Source organism: Sus scrofa, chromosome 3, assembly GCF_000003025.6.
Source record: "Sus scrofa isolate TJ Tabasco breed Duroc chromosome 3, Sscrofa11.1, whole genome shotgun sequence".
Taxonomy (NCBI): Eukaryota; Metazoa; Chordata; class Mammalia; order Artiodactyla; family Suidae; genus Sus; species Sus scrofa.
The window spans coordinates 34410254-34430168 of record NC_010445.4 but is presented as its reverse complement, the minus strand read 5'-3'; positions in this window follow the sequence as shown (position 1 = coordinate 34430168).

The window sequence follows — 19915 nt, the reverse complement described above, 5'->3', positions numbered from 1 at the left end:
TCCCACGACCCTCTGCTTGGGTTTGATTAGTTTGCTTGAGCAACTCACAGAACTCAGAGAAGCATTTTACCTACTAGATTAGTTTATTATAAAAGGATATAATGCCAGAAGAGCCAGATGGAAGGGAAGTAGAGGGCCAGGTCTGAAGGAAAAGGTGCAGAGCTGATGTGCCCTCTCCCCAAGTTTCCATGTGTTCTCCAACCCAGAAGCTCTCCAAACCCCATCCTTTGTGGAGGCTTCATTACATAGGCATGATTGGTTAACTCATTGACCATTGGCAACTCATTCAACCTCCAGCCCAGAGGTCAAGGGGTGGGTCTGAAAGTTCTAGCCCTCTAATCATGTGGTTGGTTCTCCATGCAACCAGCTCCTGTCCTTGAGCTTGGTCCCAAAGTCGCCTTATTAGCATAACAGGAGTCACCTTTAATGTCCTCCATCACTAGGAAACTCCAATGGTTTTAGGAGCTTTGTGCCAGAAATCAGAAGACGTCCAAATACACGCTTCTAATTATAGATCACAATATTGCAGCCTCATCTTCCTCATCTGTCAAATGGGGGTGATAACGCTAACCTTCTGAGGGTTAAGATCTGTTTCCTTTCCCGGAGACCTCATTGTATTTTGTCTCCACAAAAAGATGATGCTGAGCCCTTGAAGCTGGGATTGGTCCCCCGGTGCCATGAAAGGTCATGTGCCAAGTTGGATTTGATTCATCTTTTGCTTGCAAATGCTTTGATTCCATGGGGCGGAGTGTACCAACTCCCAACTCTGAGCCCAGGCAGCTGGGAGTAGGGGCAGGAATATTTGAAAAGACAATGATCCCCGGACCGCTAACCCTTAAAAAATATATAGCATCACACAGGGCAGAATGCCCTGCCCCTTGTTTCCCCTTGGGCATTTGATTTGAGCAGCTCGCAGACTGCTTTCTTCTCTATCAGAATCCATTCACCCATCACTAAATCTAAAAAGGGTGTCCTTGACCTTCATCCTTAGGGAGCAGCTGGATCCTTTCTGCTTGCTCACAGAATACAACTTTCTTCTGCTTTTAAAAGAACTGAATGGTCCCCGTGCTCACCCAGCTTACCGTCCCTCCAGCCCTCCTAGAGAGGGGAGAAGGACCGAGTTTCCTGCCTGCACTCCAGCCACCAGCATCGGTGGGATTTGAGCTTCGTTACTGTCCCTCTAGAAACCGTCCTTCAGCCTCAAGCATGATTTATTAATTCCACTGCTCTGGTGAGGTCATTTATCAAAATTCTCTCAACAGTTCAATTAGGAACGGCCTGCCTCCCAAATCAGGGTTGGTTTTCTCATCTCCCTTACCCAGCTTGTGGTCTGCATGGCCACCCTGACCACCCTGGGTTTGGAAAGTACCAGATGAAATAAATCACACCGCCCACCAATAGACTTCACAATTTTCACTGTGCAAAAACACTGCTGAGCAGGTGGGGGCAGATAAATGTTTTCCCTTCGCCTTGGCACCTAAACTGCTGCTCCTACAGAACCAAAGGATGGGCCGTCATCCTTCCACCCATGGTCACCCTTGCAGCCCCGTTCCTCAGATCCACACCCACCTTGGAGGAACCAAGAGTGTGGAGAAGCCTTCCTCCTGGCTCCAGCCCTCACCATCTCTCCTGCTGGCTGCACATAAGATGCCTCCCACCTCCTCCTCTCCCCACTCCAGCCTGATTTCCATCCTGCAGCCAGAGGAATGGTTGTAAAATGCAAATAGGATCTCATGCTCTCCCTCTTAAACCATCTGTGGTTCCCCATTGCCCCATGCAAAAAGGCAAATTCCTAAGCATGGCAGTCAAATCCCTTTGGATTCTAAGCTCCGTGATGTCACCCATTCCCAGACCAGGGCCCAGAGGAGCTCTTGCAGACTAAATAAGCCCGGCCTTGTTCTCTTCCAGCCTCACCTCCTCCTCTCTATTTCCCATTTTAGTTTCAGCAACACCAACTGTTGAGAATCCCTCCCACAAGCCGTACTGATTCTCACCCACTCCCCCCCCCCTTTTTTTTATAAATGTAACCTTCTTGCCTGAAGTGTCCTTACTCCCCTCTTCGGCTGGCATCTGCTTCTCCTATAATTCCCAGGCATCACTTCCTTCTGGAAGATTCCCTAAATACCCCACCCCAGGCACCCAGCACCACGTTGCACTAGAGATCCCTTCCTTCTGCAAGGCTGGGAACAGCCCGAGGCTGGGGGACCACAGTCAGCTCGAGGGCAGAGACCACTCCCGTCGCATCCGTTTCTGTCTCCCCCCACCTCGTGGACAGACATGGTGCGTGTGCCTCCTGAATTTCCTCCAAGCCTGCCCGGCACCCCTGCCATACTTTCCCACAGTCCTTAGTGGCCATTTCAAGGCTCTGCTTCTGAAAGAATGGTCACAGAGAAGAACCTTCTCTCAAATGAATTCCATTTAAATCCTCCTCCAAAGGGCAGCCTGCCTGGGTCCTTCTGTGTCTTAGTTTTCTTTCTCAGAAGAGAGACAGGGAGCGTTTTCCCCAGAAAGCTTTAAAAAAAAAAAAAAAAGGAGCTCCCATCATGGCTCAGCAGTAACCAACCCAACTAGTATCCATGAGGACGCAGGTTCAATCCCTGGCCTTGATCAGTGGGTTAAGGATCTGGCATTGCCATGAGCTGTGGTGTAGATCACAGATGCAGCTCAGACCCCATGTTGCTATGGCTGTGGTGTAGTCTGGCAGCTGTAGCTCTGATTGGACCGCTAGCCTGGGAACCTCCATGTGCTGAGGGTGTGGCCTTAAAAAAAGACAAAAAAAAAGAAAAAATGCTTAAAAATGTCCCCTCCCCCTCTGCTGGCCACACACGGTGCCAGGCTAGTTGTGCTGTCCTCTCACCCACCTCCTACAGTGAATGTTCATCCCTGGAGTTTGGTGGCTCCTGGTTCTCTTTATAAGAGTGCTGTTAGGGAGTTCCCATCGTGGCTCAGTGGTTAACAAACCCGAGTAGTATTTGTGGGGATGCAGCTTCCATCCCTGGCCTCACTTAGTGGGTTAAGGATCCAGCGTGGCCATGAGATATGGTGTAGTTTGCAGATGCAGCTCAGATCTGACGTTGCTGTGGCTGTGGTGCAGGCCAGCAGCTGCAGCTCCGATTTGACCCCTAACTTGGGAACCTCCATATGCCTCAAGTGCGGCGCTAAAAAGACAGAAAAAAAAAAAAAAGAGTGCTGTTAATTAGCCCCCCAGGAAAGCAGATATCAGTTCCAGAGTCACCTGCACCCCTTCCCCAGGAAGCCTAGTGAGGAGGTCCATAAACAGACCCCAGCGATTGGTGCAGATTGTCCCAGCATGCAGGTTAAGCCCTCACTGTGACTGTCATTATAATAGTAATAAAATAATAATAATAATAATACTCAATATTGCATGCTGTTTCATTTTACTTCATTCATCCTTTTTTAATTTTTATTTTTTAATATTAATTTAAAAAAATTTTATTGTAGTTGATTTACATTGTTCTGTCAATTTCTGATGTACAGCAAAGTGACCCAGTCAGACATATATATACATTCTTTTTCTGATATTATCTTTCATTATGTTCCATCACAAGTGATTGGATATAGTGCCCTGTGCTATACAGCAGGACCACATTGCCTATCTATTCTTAATGTAACATTTTACATCTATTAACCCCAAACTCCCCATCCATCCCAGTCCCCTGTCTCCCCCTTGTCTGTCTGTGAGTCTTTTCTCTATGTCAGTGAGTCTGTTTCTGTTTTGTGGATAGGTTCATCTGTGCCATGTTTTAGATTCCACATATAAGTGACATATGGTATCTGTCTTTCTCTTTCTGACTTACTTCACTTAGTATGAGAGTCTCTAGTTACATCCATGTTGCTGCGAATGGCATTATTTCATTCTTTGTAGCTGGGTAGTATTCCATTGTGTATCTGTAGGACATCTTCTTAATCCATTCATCTGTCCATGGACCTTTAGCTTGTTTCCATGTCTTGGCTATTGTGAATAGTGCTGCAATGAACATAAAGATATATGTATCTTTTTGAATGAAAGTTTTATTTGGATGTATACCCAGGAATGGGATTGCTGGGTCATATTAGTTCTATATTTAGTTTTCCGAGGAACCTCCATACTGTTTTCCACAGTGGTTGTACAAATTTACATTCCCACCAACAGTGTAGGAGGGTTCCCTTTTCTCCACACCCTCTCCGGCATTTGTTATTTGTGGACTTATTAATGATGGCCATTCTGACCGGTGTGAGGTGTAGTTTTGATTTGCATTTCTCTAATAATAGGTGGTGTTGAGCATTTTTTCATGTGCCTATTGGCCATCCATATGTCTTCTTTGGAGAAATGTCTGTTTAGGTCTTCTGCCCATTTTTCAGTTGGGTTGTTTGTTTTTTTTGCTCTTGGGCTGTATGAGTTTTCTGTATATTTTGGAGATTGAGCCCTTGTCAATTGAATCATTTGAAACCTTTTTTTATTTTTATATTTATTAGAGTATAGTTGATATACAGTGTTGTGTCAATTTCTGCTGTACAGCGTAGTGACCCAGTCATACGTGTATATACATTCTTTTTCTCATACTACCTTCCAGTTCATTTATTCTTTTAATAACTATTGAATACTTCCTAAGCAAGGCACTGGCATTGGCAATGGGGTTCAACAACTAACATACAGTCCAAAGCCAGTTGTGGCCTTGCGGGCTGCCCAGCTGTTTTGGACTGGTTTCAGGTTCTTGTTCTAGAAGCATCTCTTCACTAGCCCCATGCTGACCTCTTTGATCTGTTGGCCAATTCAGATTCCGTGACCCAGACTGCAGCTGTGTTCTTGAGCTTGAACCCACTCTGCTTAATTTCCTTCTCTCCACCCAGACTGGTCCCTGGTGGTCTTTACCATTGGCCAGTGCCAGTGCAAAGAGACCAAATCTCCAGGGAATTTCTAATGAATTTACTGTAATTAAGTAATGAGTTCATGCAACTTATTCTTAGATCCCTGCATTCTCTGCTGGAGGGCAGAGGCCAACTGGACATGTCTTATTCACCCACAGAGCCTACACGATAAGGATAGACTTCCCTAAAGATGGATTGAATGAACAAATGAGCAAAGGGGTGAATGAATCCTTGGGTTGTGGGGGCCTCAGTCCCAGCCCGAGGCTGACACATCTCACCTAGCGTTTATTCCATTTGGACCCTGACAGCAAAGATCCCCAGAAGGTTATTCACTGCAGAGCAAGCAGGAGAGCTGGTGCAAGCTGCAACGCCCTGTGTGATGGCAATGCCACTGCACGTTGATGGACTTCCATAGTAATTCAACATTATTATGTGTCAAATATAATTTATGGTTTAATACAACACCAGTTTTATAACTGCATTATTGCTATATATTTACATCTGGAAAAGGATAAATCACAGCGAAATTTTCCACTTAGAAGGACTTCATCTGGGATTAAGTGCCGAGCCAGTCAAGGCTGTGTTTTCTCAAGCTGAAGTCGGGGGCAGCCCCAGGCCTGGAAAACAACCAAAACCACTTAACTGCGTTCGGATTACATCCCTTTTTGCAAGCTATCAGCATCCTTTTAGCTTAAATTTTCTGAACATGCCCTGGGCACCCACCCTCGGTCTTTAAGAATCCAGGACCCCTTGGAAAGCCCCAAAACCTGCCCAGATAGAGCCAGCCTCTCTCTTAATACCAAAGAACATCAAAGACATGCCCAGAATATTAGATAAATGGTGTAATGCCAAGCATACTCTTCTGTTAGCTGAGTTTTTGTTGTTATTTCTTTGATAGTTTTTCAGACAAAAATTTATCAGGGATCCTTCTGTTGCTATAACTTTGGATCTATATCATTTTAACATAAGTATTTTATTTACTATGATTTATACAATTCTATGCCCCATTCATGGGCATTTTAGGTTTTTTCTAATTTAGCAATATAAACAACACTGCAAAGAACATCTTTGGAAACTGTTTGCACATCTGTGCCATTTTTATTTTATTGAGAAAAACCTCTAAATTAATGACAGGGTCAAGGGCAGAAAATATTTAAATAATAATTAAAAATATCTATACCTTCCAGCAGCCTCCACTAACATAAAAACTCCCATTCAACCTTTGACACCCACTCAGATGTCACCTCCTCAGTTAAGCCCTCCTTGATTTCCCCACTGCTGCACCACTGGCAGACTTCATCACTGTTACCTCTCAGCAGCTACCTCATTACATTGTAAGTCTCTTTGTATATGTATTAGACTACAGTGTCAACTGTTCGCTGCACTATTCTGTTCACACTACTGGATTATAATCCTCCTGGGCAGGTGTGTGGTGTCCTGTTCATCTGGGTAATTCCAACATCTGACACATAAGAGGTGTTATATCCATATGCCTTGAGTCAAAATGGTCTTAGGGAATTATTGGAAGAGCTAACAAATTTTAAATTTTCAATTCATGGTCTTAGGGGCTATAGGAAACCCTCTGAGAAGTCACTAAAAAGTCTTAATCAGGTTTTTCTCTGAGATTCTGTGTGTGTGTGTGTGTGTGTTTATTTCATAATCAATTGAATTTTCACCTCCGTTCCTTCTTTCCCTTCTCTCCCACCCACCACAGGTGCCTCTGAGAACTAGTTGTCTGACCTTTTGAAACAAGGCAGCCACTCCCAAAAGAGGGGAGACCCAGAAGCTTCTCTGCCCCAGAAGGGTTCCCAGGGAGGTCCAGGGCTACGGGTCCCTCCGATTGTATTCCTCTTAGCTGCTCATGTGAGTGTTGGAGCACAGACTTCTCCCAGGACCCAAGTGCACAGCAGTGAGAATTCACTCTGGACCCTGGGGTGCGTACCAGCAGCTAGACTTCAACACATCTTTTCTCTCTTACCTCTCCCTCCCATATCCAATCCATCACCAAGTGCCTTTGACACACACTTTTTTTTGATAATTTTTTTATTTTCCCACTGTACAGCAAGGGGGTCAGGTTATCCTTACATGTCTACATTACAATTACATTTTTCCCCCACCCTTTCTTCTGTTGCAACATGAGTATCTAGACAAAGTTCTTAATGCTATTCAGCAGGATCTCCTTGTAAATATATTCTAAATTGTGTCTGATAAGCCCAAGCTCCGGATACCTCCCATTCCCTCCCCCTCCCATCAGGCAGCCACAAGTCTCTTCTCCAAGTCCATGATTTTCTTTTCTGAGGAGATGTTCATTTGTGTTGGATATTAGATTCCAGTTATAAGTGATATCATATGGTATTTGTCTTTGTCTTTCTGGCTCATTTCACTCAGTATGAGATTCTCTAGTTCCATCCATGTTGCTGCAAATGGCATGATGTCATTCTTTTTTATGGCTGAGTAGTATTCCATTGTGTATATATACCACCTCCTCCGAATCCAGTCATCTGTCAATGGACATTTGGATTGTTTCCACGTCCTGACTATTGTGAATAGTGCTGCAATGAACATGCGGGTGCACGTGTCTCTTTTAAGTAGAGTTTTGTCCAGATAGATGCCCAAGAGTGGGATTGCGGGGTCATATGGAAGTTCTATGTATAGATTTCTAAGGTATCTCCAAACTGTTCTCCAGAGTGGCTGTACCAGTTTCCATTCCCACCAACAGTGCAGGAGGGTTCCCTTTTCTCCACAGCCCCTCCAGCACTTGTTATTTGTGGATTTATTAATGATGGCCATTCTGACTGGTGTGAGGTGATATCTCATGGTAGTTTTGATTTGCATTTCTCTTATACTCAGCGATGTTGAGCATTTTTTCATGTGTTTGTTGGCCATCTGTATATCTTCTTTGAAGAAATGTCTATTCAGGTCTTTTGCCCATTTTTCCATTGATTGATTGGCTTTTTTGCTGTTGGGTTGTATAAGTTGTTTATCTATTCTAGAGATTAAGCCCTTGTCGGTTGCATCATTTGAAACTATTTTCTCCCATTCTGAAAGTTGTCTTTGTGTTTTCTTTTTGGTTTCCTTTGCTGTGCAAAAGCTTTTCAGTTTGATGAGGTCCCATGGGTTTATTTTTGCTCTAATTTCTATTGCTTTGGGAGACTGCCCTGAGAAAATATTCATGATGTTGATGTCAGAGAGTGTTTTGCCTATGTTTTCTTCTAGGAGCTTGACGGTGTCCTGTCGTATATTTAAGTCTTTCAGCCATTTTGAGTTTATTTTTGTGCATGGTGTGAGGGTGTGTTCTAGTTTCATTGCTTTGCATGCAGCTGTCCAGGTTTCCCAGCAATGCTTGCTGAATAGACTTTCTTTTTCCCATTTTATGTTCTTGCCTCCCTTGTCAAAGATTAATTGACCATAGGTGTCAGGGTTTATTTCCGGATTCTCGATTCTGTTCCATTGGTCTGTCTGTCTGTTTTGATACCAATACCACACTGTTTTGATGACTGTGGCTTTGTAGTATTTCTTGAAGTCTGGGAGAGTTATGCCTCCTGCTTGGTTTTTGTTTCTCAGGATTGCTTTGGCGATTCTGGGTCTTTTGTGGTTCCCTATAAATGTTTGGATTGTTTGTTCTAGTTCTGTGAACAATGTCATGGGTAATTTGATAGGGATTGCATTGAATCTGTAGATTGCTTTGGGTAGTATGGCCATTTTCACAATATTGATTTTTCCAATCCAGGAACATGGAATATCTTTCCATTTCCTTACATCTTCTTTGATTTCTTTGATTAAAGTTTTATAGTTCTCGGCATATAGGTCCTTTACCTCTTTGGTCAGGTGTATTCCGAGGTATTTGATTTTGTGAGGTGCAATTTTAAAAGGTATCATATTTTTGTATTCCTTTTCTAATATTTCATTGCTGGTATACAGAAATGCAACTGACTTCTGAATGTTAATCTTATATCCTGCTACTTTGCTGAATTTATTAATCAGTTCAGGTAGTTTTGGGTTTGAGTCCTTAGGGTTTTCTATGTATAGTATCATGTCATCTGCATACAGTGACAGTTTTATCTCTTCTCTTCCTATATGGATGCCTTCTATTTCTTTTGTTTGTCTAATTGCTGTGGTTAGGATTTCCAAAACTATTTTGAAGAGCAGTGGTGAGAGTGGGCATCCCTGTCTTATTCCAGATTTGAGTGAGAAGGCTTTCAGTTTTTCCCCATTGAGTATTATATTTGCTGTGGGTTTATCATAAATGGCTTTGATTGTATTCAGGAATGTTCCCTCTATCCCCACTTTGGCGAGGGTCTTGATCATGAATGGATGTTGGACTTTGTCAAATGCTTTTTCTGCGTCTATTGAGATGATCATATGATTTTTGACTTTTTTTTTTTGTTAGTGTGGTGTATGATGCTGATTGATTTGCATATGTTGAACCATCCTTGTGAACCTGGGATGAACCCTACCTGGTCATGGTGTATACTTTTTTTGGTATGTTGTTGGATTCGGTTGGCTAAGATTTTGTTGAGAATTTTTGCATCTATATTCATCAATGATATTGGGCGATAGTTTTCTTTTTTGGTGGTATCTCTGTCTGGTTTTGGAATCAGGGTGATGGTGGCATCATAGAATGTCTTTGGGAGTATTCCTTCTTCTCCAACCTTTTGAAAGAGTTTAAGGAGGATGGGCACCAATTCTTCTTTATATGTTTGATAAAATTCACCTGTGAAGCCATCTGGTCCTGGACTTTTATTTGTAGGGAGTGATTTTATGACCTCTTCAATTTCATTTCTAGTGATCGGTCTGTTCAGTTGGTCTGTTTCTGCTTGATTCAGTTTTCGCAGGGTGTAAGATTCTAGAAAATTGTCCATTTCTTCCAGATTGTCAAACTTGTTGCCATATAGTTGTTCATAGTATTCTCTTATGGTTTTTTTGTATTTCTGCAGTATCTGTTGTGATTTCTCCTTTTTCATTTATAATTTTGGTTATTTGGGTTCTTTCTCTCCTCTTTTTAGTGAGTCTGGCCAGGGGTTTGTCAATTTTGTTTACCTTTTCAAAGAACCAGCTCTTGGCTTTATTAACTTTCTCTATTGTTTTTTGAATCTCTATTTTATTGATTTCTTCTTTGATCTTTATAATTTCCTTCCTTCTGCTGACTTTAGGTCTTTTTTGTTCTTCTTTTTCTAATTCGTTTAGGTGGAGGGTTAAGTTGTCAATTTGGGATCTTTCTTCTTTTTTGAGAAAGGCCTGTATTGCTATAAATTTCCCTCTGAGCACTGCTTTCGCAGCATCCCATAGATTTCGAGAGGTTGTGTCTTCATTATCATTTGTTTCAAGGTATTTTTTTTATTTCCTGCTTGATTTCCTCATTGACCCATTGGTTTTTTAGTATCATGTTGTTTAGTCTCCATGTAGTAGGTTTTTTCTCTTTGCTTTTCCCATGGTTGATTTCTAATTTCATGGCATTGTGGTCAGAGAAGATACTTGAGATAATTTCTATGCTCCTAAATTTATTGAGGTTAGCTGTGTGTCCCAATATGTGGTTGATTCTTGAGAATGTTCCATGAGCATTTGAGAAGAATGTGTATTCTGATTTTTTTGGATGTAGTGTCCTGAAGATATCCATTAAGTCTAACTTTTCTATTGTTTCCTTTAGGATCTCTGTTGCTTTATTGGTTTTCTGTCTAGAGGATCTGTCCATTGATGTGAGGGGGGTATTAAGGTCTCCTACTATATTGTATTCTCACCAACATCTCCCTTTATGTCTGTTAATATTTGTTGTATGTATCTGGGTGCTCCTGTATTTGGGGCATATATGTTGACGATAGTAACATCCTCTCCTTGGATGGATCCCTTAATCATTAAGTAGTGTCCTTCTTTGTCTTTCTTTATGTCTTTTGTTTTAAAGTCTATTTTGTCTGATATGAGTGTTGCAACTCCTGCTTTTCTGTCATGTCTATTGGCGTGAAATATTTTTCCCCACCCTTTCACTTTCAATCGATGTGTATCCTTTGTCCTAAGGTGAGTTTCTTGTAGGCAGCATATTGAAGGTTTTTGCCTTTTTATCCACTCAGCATTGATTGGGGCATTCAGTCCATTGACATTTAAGGTGATAATTGATAGATGATTATTTATTGCCATTTTGAACCTCGTGTTCCAGTTGATTATATGGTTCTCCATTCTTCCTTTCTTTTTTTTTTTTTTTTTTTTTTTTTTGCTTGGATGGTCTCCTGTTATTATCTGCTTGAGTGTATTTTTTTTTCATTTTTTGAAAATGCAATATTTGCTTTTGGATTGTGGTTGCCCTGTTTTTTAAGTATGCTAACCCCTTCCCATAATTGTGTGTTTTAGCCTGATGGTCCTGTAAGTTCAAACACTTCATTATTATATTAAAATTAAGAAGAGAAACATACAAACAAACTAAAAGGGTTATTTACTTCCTAACATCCCTTGCCCACATTTTGTGGTTTTGATGACTCTTTTTTATTTTTTTCATTTTAATTTTATTTTGTTTGAAGCATGTTCATGATTAAATCTGTATGCTGGCTTATTTGAGTGATTGCTCTCTGATTGTGGATTCCTCAGTCCTAGTTCTTCCTCTTCTTCTTTTTTTTTTTCTTTTCTTTTTTCTTCCCTTTCCTTCCTTTCTTTTTGGTTTAGAGAAGCCCTTTCAATATTTCCTTTAACCTGGGTTTTGTGTTGCTGTATTCTTTAAGTTTTTGTTTGTTGGAAAAAATTTTTATTTCCCCTTCTATTTTAAATGATATTCTTGCTGGATAGAGTATTCTAGGCTGCATATTTTTTCCTTTTAGCACTTTAAATAACTCTTGCCATTCCCTCCTGGCCTGTAGTGTTTCTGTAGAGAAATCAGCTGATATTCTTATGGGGGTTCCCTTGTAGGTAACATTCTGTTTTTCTCTTGCTGCCTTTAGGATCCTCTCTTTATCACTAACTTTTGCCATTTTTATTATGATGTGTCTTGGTGTGGGTCTATTTGGGTTCAATTTGTTTGGGGCCCTCTGTGCTTCCTGTATCTTGAACTCAGTATCCTTTAGATTTGGGAAGTTTCCAGCAATAATTTCTTCAAATATATTTTCCATCCCCTTATCTTTTTCTACTCCTTCTGGAATTCCTATTATGCGTAGATTGGCCCGCTTTATATTATCCCATAGGTCTCTTATATTGCTTTCCAGTTTTTTGATTCGGTTTTCTGTCTGTTGACCAGATTGAGTGATTTCCATTATTCTATCTTCCATATCACTGATTCGTTCTTCTGCATTATTCATTCTGGTTTTTACTGCCCTTAGTTCAGTTTGTATCTCTGCAAATGAGTGTTCTAGTTTTTCTTGGCTCCTCCTTATATTTTCTAGTTCCTTTCTGAGGGTATCTGCATTACTGTTCATATCTTCTCTTAATTCCTTCAGTATTTTCACTATTTCTCTTTTGAACTCCAGGTCTGTCTGACTACAGAGATTTGTTTCATTGTTGACTGTTTTAGGTGAGTTCTCCTGTTGGTTTGACTGGGAGTGGTTTCTCAGCTTCTTCATCTTGCTTGTTGTTTTCTTTCTCCTGAGGGAGTTGTACTCTCCGTTATCGGGCAGTGTTTTCCTTGTCACTGCCGTGGAGTATTTCCTGAGGGCTGGCGTTGTTGGTCAATTTTTTGGGGCAGTGTGGCTTTTCTGGAGTGTTGATGGGGCTAACAGTGTTTCTTTGAAGCAAAGGAGGACTTCCTGAGGGCAGACAGGACTGGGAGGTCCACACCACGATGGTAGCATATTTCACTTGGTCATGCAGAGCTTGGTCTGGTGTTTTTAGGCTGTGGGGTTCTTGCAGGGGGTTGGCGGTGTTGGGCAGCTGTTCCTCAGGAGTGCAGCACCCCCTGGGGGCTGGAGCAGCTATATGGGTCACTGAGAACCTAAGAGGCTCTTCCCTGGAGCAGCCCAACTCAGAAGAACGGCCTGAGAATGTAGGCGGATCTTTTCACAGTCTGGCCGAGTTTGTTGCAGCTTTTCTGGGCTGCAGGGGCTCTTCCAGGGGTCTGGTGGTGCTGCGCAGCTATTCCGAGGGAGTGGGGCACCCCCTGGGGGCTTTGGCGGGTAGCAGGGCCGCTGGAAACCCAAGAGGCTCCTCCCCAGGGCAGCCCGACTCAGAAAGACCATCTGAGATCTTTTCCCGGCTCAGCCAAGCTTGTTGCAGCTTTTCTGGGCTGCAGGGGGTCCTGCCTGGAGCTGGCAGTCCTATGCAGCTGGTCCACTAGGTCTCGGCATCCCCTGGGGGATTGGGCGGTTAGCAGGGCCGTTGGGAACCCAAGAGGCTCCTTCCCAGGGCAGCCTGACTCAGAAAAACCGTCTGAGATCTTTTCCCGACTCGGCCAGGCTTGTTGCAGCTTTTCTGGGCTGCAGGGGGTCCTGCCTGGAGCTGGCAGTCCTATGCAGCTGATCCACTAGGGCACCCCCTGGGGGCTTGGGTGGGTAGCAGGGCCATTGGGAACCCAAGAGGCTCCTCCCCGGGGCAGCCTGACTCAGAAAACCCATCTGAGATCTTTTCCCGACTCGGCCAGGTTTGTTGCAGCTTTTCTGGGATGTATGGGGTCCTGCCTGGAGCTGGCAGTCCTATGCAGCTGGTCCACTAGGTCTTGGCATCCCCTGGGGGATTGTGCGGGTAGCAGGGCCGTTGGAAACCGAAGAGGCTCCTCCCCAGGGCAGCCCAATTCAGAAAAACCGTCCGAGAATTAGGCAGATCTATTCACGGCCTGGCTAGGCTTGTTCTAGCTTTTCTGGGCTGCAGGCCTTTTCTCGGGGGCTGGTGGTGTTTGGTGCTGCTCTGCGGAAGTGTAGCCCCTCCAAAGGGCAAGCAGGCCTGTGCAGAGACAGCCCCTGCGATGGTAGGCTTCAGGCAATTGTTGAGGCCAGCCCTCCTGAATGGCAGGCAGCCCCAGGTCTGGCGAGAGCGTAGGAAGTGGTGGGGGTGGGGGGAGGGGATTCACTGGGAAGCACAGCTTTCAGCTAGCTAGCGGGCCTGTAAGCTTGCTGTGGCGTGGGGGGGTATTCTATGGGGACCCACCCCTTCTTCTCTCCCCTCCCCAGCACGGGGCGCAGACCAGGCTCTTCTCCCAGGTTCCCTCTGATGCGGCTTTCCACTTCCCCGCCCCTAGAGTATTGCTCCCTTCCTCTGCGACAGCTTTGTTTTCTAGTCTCCCAGGCAGTCTCTGCCCCGGCAAATGGTTTCTAGACCTCCCAAGCAGTTTCCGCTCTGCCCCGCCCCCCAGCCCGTTCTCAGGGTCTAACCTCTGGAGCCGAGGTCTCGGTGCCCAGCCCCCACCCAGGCGTCCCCCAGCCCTTTCTCGGGGACTAACCTTCGGAGGCGAGGTCTCGGTGCCCAGTCCCCACCCAGGCGTCCCCCGGCCCTTTCCTGGGGACTAACCTCTGGAGCCGAGGATTCGGTGCCCAGCCCCCACCCAGGCATCTCAATTTTTGGTGACTGTGCCGGTAGTTCAGATGGTCCGTTCGGTTCTTGATCGGCTTTTCCGTACTCCGTCTTACTGCTACACTCTTCTCTGCATCTGGGGATTCCTCCGGTTCATTTGATCTTTCGCCCGGTAGGTGACTTTCCAGGGTGCGGGATCCCTTTCTCCTCCGTAGTTCCCTTTCGGGAGTGCCCGTGCCGCTCGGATTCACCTTCTCTCACTCTCCTCTTTTCTCCTGTTCTGCCCAATAATGTCATGAACTTCTTGCCATTATTGGAGTTTAGGTTCCTCTGCCAGCGATTGGTTGCTGTTCTGTACGAGTCATTTATTCTGTAGATGTGCTTTTTTTGTTGTGTTTGTGGGAGAGGGCGAGCGTGTCTCCCTACTCCTCCGCCATCTTGTCCTCTCCTGATACACTCTTAAGATTGCTCAAATCCACACTCATCTCTTGAACTTCATGGCTACCTCCCAGGGCCCATCCCTCACTTGGAGGTCTTTGGTGGGCTCTTAATTGGTCTCCCAGTTTCCCAGCTCCCAACTCTAATTAGTTCTTCACAGCAGAATCAGAATAAGCTTGAGAAGACATGGGAAGGGAAGAGGAGGGGAGGGGAAATGAAAAAGCAAAGAAGTTGGCAAAATAATTTTTTTAAGATAAAATTTCTACCCTCATTGTTGTTCTTGGGGTCTGTTTACCCTCTTTAACCTAATGCATGTTATCCATGAAAAAACGTGCCATAGTATCAAGCAGTTTCCTGCTTACCTTTCAACAAATCAGGAGTATAACCTAGTGTAACAATTTTAGATGTTTAGGAAGTTTACTTACTAAAAGTGTCCCAACTTTAGAATCGTTTTGGTTCTGTTTTTTGGAATAGAGGTGTTGTCTGAAAATGATCTGCAGATGAATCCATGTCACCATGGATTTCCATGGGTGACATTGAAGAAAAATTCTCGGAGTTCCCATCGTGGCTCAGTAGAAATGAATCCGACTAGGAACCATGAGGTTGTGGGTTCAATCCCTAGCCTTGCTCAGTGGATTAAGGATCCGGCATTGCTATGAACTGTGGTGTAGGTTGAAGATGTGGCTCAGATCTGGTATTCCTGTGGCTGTGGCATAGGCTGTCAGCTGTATCTCCATTTTGACCCCTAGCCTGGGAACCTCCATATGCCGTGGTTACGGCCCTAAAAAGCAAAATAAAAAAAGAAAAAGAAAAAAAAAAAAAGAAAAATTCTCAAATGGGGAGGGGGGAATCTTCAAAAAACCGAGTGGAAAAGTTTTATAGAGCAGGAGTACATAATAAGGGACAGATGTGTGACAGAATGCTTCCTTCATTCCAGGACAGTTGAGAGCTGTATGTGAGTGCTTTGCTTTTCTCTGAGACCTAATGTCAGGAGCAGTGGTTGGGTTCTGGGAACCCAGGACTGGTGTAGGTACAGAGCAATGGGATTTTAAGGATGAGTTTGCCAATTTGATTCTGGATTTTCTGGAACAGTCTCTCTAAATCTGATAAGACTAAAGATGCGAATGACTTTGTTTCCAGGAGTGAAGAGAGCACAGTTAACCCACGGGGAAAGCAGCTCATAGAGACTAATAGGGCACTAATGCCATTCACGAGGGCTCTATCCTCATGACCTAATCACCTCCCCAAGGCTCCACCCCCAGTACCACTCCTTGAGGGTTAGAATTTCCTCATAGGATTTTTTAAGGGAACACAAATGAGCATCTATACCATGCACTTAGCCAAATACATCATAAAAAGCTTCTAGCTTCCCTTTAATAATCTCATCTAGCAAAACCCATACCACCTCTTTGGGAAGGCATGGAATGGCTTACAATGCCCCTAAGACAGCCTTTCTTCTCTATTCCGAATTTCCCAGCCTCTAATTTTTGTTTTGTTTTGTTTTTTTGTTTTTTGTTTTTTATTTTTTGTTTTTTGTTTGTTTTTTTTTTTTTTGGTCTTGTCTTTTTGGGGCTGCACCTTCAGCCTATGGAGGTTTCCAGGCTAGAGGTCTAATCAGAGCTAGAGGTCTAATCAGAGCTAGAGCTGCAAGCCAACACCACAGCCACAGCAATGCTGCATCCAAGCCACATCTGCGACCTGCACCACAGCTCACAACCACACCGGATCCTTAACCCACTGAGTGAAGCCAGGGATTGAACCTGCAATCTCATGGTTCCTACTCCCGGATTCGTTTCTGCTGCACCACGACGGGAACTCCTCCCAGCCTCTCATGTAAATCTGTTTGACTATTTATTATGACCTGAAATTAGATGCAGTTTTACCATATCACCTTATTTCAGAACAATATCAAAAATAATCTTCCACTGGGAGAAGTGCAGCTCCCAAGACACCCCTGATCGCTTTGTGCCTCAGCAGGAACTCCTAGAAAAGCATTTTGGATCGTGCAAACTATTGAACAAATATAGGCATCATTACTAACAGATTGTAAAATAATGTGCAAGGTGTGAGGACATGCCAGCTGATGGGCAAATTAGTAAGAGTGCAATTTACAGAGTCCTGTCTTGTCCTCCTGGGTCACCTCACACTGGGATGTTTGATCATTAAATATGACCCTCAAAGGCACTATGTCTAGAGGAGGGGAAATGAGTCAATTTGAAGACAAGATGTTAAACAAGAGCCAAACTGTTTTATCTGCTTGGATTTGGGTCACTAATTACAACCCACTGATCTTCAAGTAATGAATCTCACAACGACCTCGTAAATTGTGCAGTGGCCATGAGTTTCCTTTCTGTCCCTTTTCATCATAAGATGAGACTGATGCCTCTTCCAATTAGGTATGGCAATTCTGTGTCACACAGATTAGACAAAGGAGGAGGATCAGTGCTAAGCTCCTAGGGGGACTTGGGTTAGGGGCTCTGTTGTGCTGAGCTCTGTGTCCCCAAACTTGTCCTTCACAGCTTTCATCCCTGGCCAGGTGCAGTAGGTTAAGGATCCTGGTTGGGATCTATTCCCTAGCCTGGGATCTCCATATGCTATGGGATGGCCAAAAAGGAGAAAAAAAAAAAAAGGAGCAAAATGCTTTTCAATATACAACTCCTATCTGAGACCTAGCACTCGATCACTGTCTATTGAGACAATTGGAGTAATATCTCATTTAATCTTCACAGCAACTCTGACTGGCAGTAACTACTAAAAGTGTTAAATTCCCTATTTTGCATGGAAGCATGGGTCGAAGAATGCTAGGTCTTTAAAAACCTCGATTCTCAGATTTTAGTTCCAGCGCCTAGGCGCTTTTCCTCATTTGCTCGTGGATAGGGAGGTTGAGTACAGGCTGTTGAATTTCAGAAGAAAAAATGTGACACAGTACTTTCTCTAAAGATGAACTTATCATCCTTGCATTTAACATCCTTTTGCACCATAGAAAACTTTTCAAAATAATTTTGAGGGTCAGGCCGTCGATAAAGAAAGTGACTGGCCAGATCTCGCCTCAAAACAATGTATACGCCACGTTGAAAGCAGGTTTCTTAGGATGAAAAGACCCTGCGGGCCACTGCACATTCATAACATTTCAGAACTGGGAGTGAATTAAGGGTCCAGAAGTTGCTCCAGGCTTCCCACGTGATAAGTGAGGACCTTGGGGTCCAGAGAAGTTCACAGCCTTAGAAACGTCACATAGTGAGTTGGTGTCAGAGTCGGACTAGAATCCAGCCTCGGGACCTTCTTCCTTTAATCCATCATCTCTGCTTCCTCAGAAGGATGTCTGTCTAGATCAAGGTTTCTCAGCCTGGACACTGTTGATGTTTGAGGCCAGTAATTCCTTCTGGAGAGGGACTGTCCTTTACAAGGGCCCAAGAGTTCCCTCTTTGTTAGAAGAGTAAGGCTTTTGCCAGAAGTGGATGTCACAATCAGTAAGAAGGCTTAGCACTCATTCCCACCACTGCTTTCATCAGGAATTCACTGTACCTTTGATGCAGGTAATCACCTGCAAACTCTGGGCTCATCTGGGGAAACCAGAGCCTAAAAATAGGAAAACAGCAACCAACTCAGGTTCGTGAGTGAGAATAAACACTTCAACGAGCATCTCTGGGGCTCCCATTTAGAACAACAAAGTGGAGAGTGTTCCAGTTACCTGGATGAGGAAAGCAAGAAGTGGGGAATGTTGAGCAGAGGAATGAAGTTTTTATATACTTAACTTTATAGCTCTCGCTTATGCATTATTTTAAGTGTGTTGTGCAAAACTGCTGATGTAGGGAGTTCCTGTTGTGGCTCAGTGGTAATGAACCAGACTTAGTATCCATGAGGATACAGGTTCAATCCCTGGCCTTGCTCAGTGGGTTAAGAATCCGGCATTGCCTTGAGCCGTGGCATAGGTTGCAGACGTGACTCAAATCCTGCTTCGCTGTGGCTGTGGTGTTTGTAGGCCAGCAGCTGCAGCTCCGATTCGATCCCCTAGCCTGGGAACTTCCATATGCTGCACATGGGGTCCTAAAAAGTAAAAAAAAAAAAAAAAAAAACAAAAAAAACCACAAAATCCAGATATATGCCTCTGCTGCATGTCCAGTACCCTCCAGTCTCCCAAGGGGTGGGGCTCACCCATCTCCAAGGGATGCATATGCAGCACCTGCTATGTATTGAGATTTGGAAATAAATTCATTAGGGATGCTGTGTTCACACATGTCTAGTCAACTGTAATTGGGCCTGGGTTTGCTCGCAGGGACCTTGTATTTATTGTAGTCATTATTTTGTTTCTGTCGGAGAAACGTTAGCCCAGAATTCCCCTTGCAAGTTCCTCTTCACAGAGTGATAGTTTTCCTAAGGGGTTACACTGTATCGGAAGATGATTCTTCACAGGAATTCTCTTACCTGATATATGCCTTCTGGTCCTTGCCTGAACGCCCAGGTCTGACAGGTAGTAAATTTGTATCCGTACTGAGAGAATGGGGGTAAGTCACGGTACCCTCCTCCAGAGTCACACCCATTTGGGGACACTGGGAACAGGATGCTCGGGAGAGGAGGAGGAGGAAGGAGGCTTCACGGCACTGGCAGTTCTAGTCTGGCTTGATTCCACATCTCCCTCTTACCAGCTATGAGCTATGAAACAGATAAACTTCTGAGGCTGTTTTCTGAGCCTCAGTCTATACCTTGGGGATAAGCCTCATTCTCAGCACACGCTAAGTGCCTAAATACTCGTTTCATTTTTCATTAGAAGAGAGGACGCAGATTGTGGTTTAAGACACTGCATCTCCTCTTAGCATTTTCCGAAATGAAAGATTTTCAGGCTCACCAGTGCTGACTTCCAGCATGAAGAGGAGAGAAGGAAAGGACCAAAAAGAAAGGGCCACCGAGGCCATCTCTTTATAGAAAAAGGATTCAAATCAGGACAGCCCTCTACCCCTCACCTCCAGAAGTAAGGAAATATAGATGGAGGGTCTTAGCTACTCTGTTTATGAATGTGTGGCCTTAGGAAAGATACTGAACCTCTCATTTCCAGTTTGTTTTTTTCACTTTTAAATCGAGGATAAAAACATCTACTTCAAAAGAATGAGATGAGGATTCAGCAACGACCCATAAGGGGGGCACAGACTAGAGCGTCAGAATCAGTACCTTAAGTGATGGCTACCGGATAAGA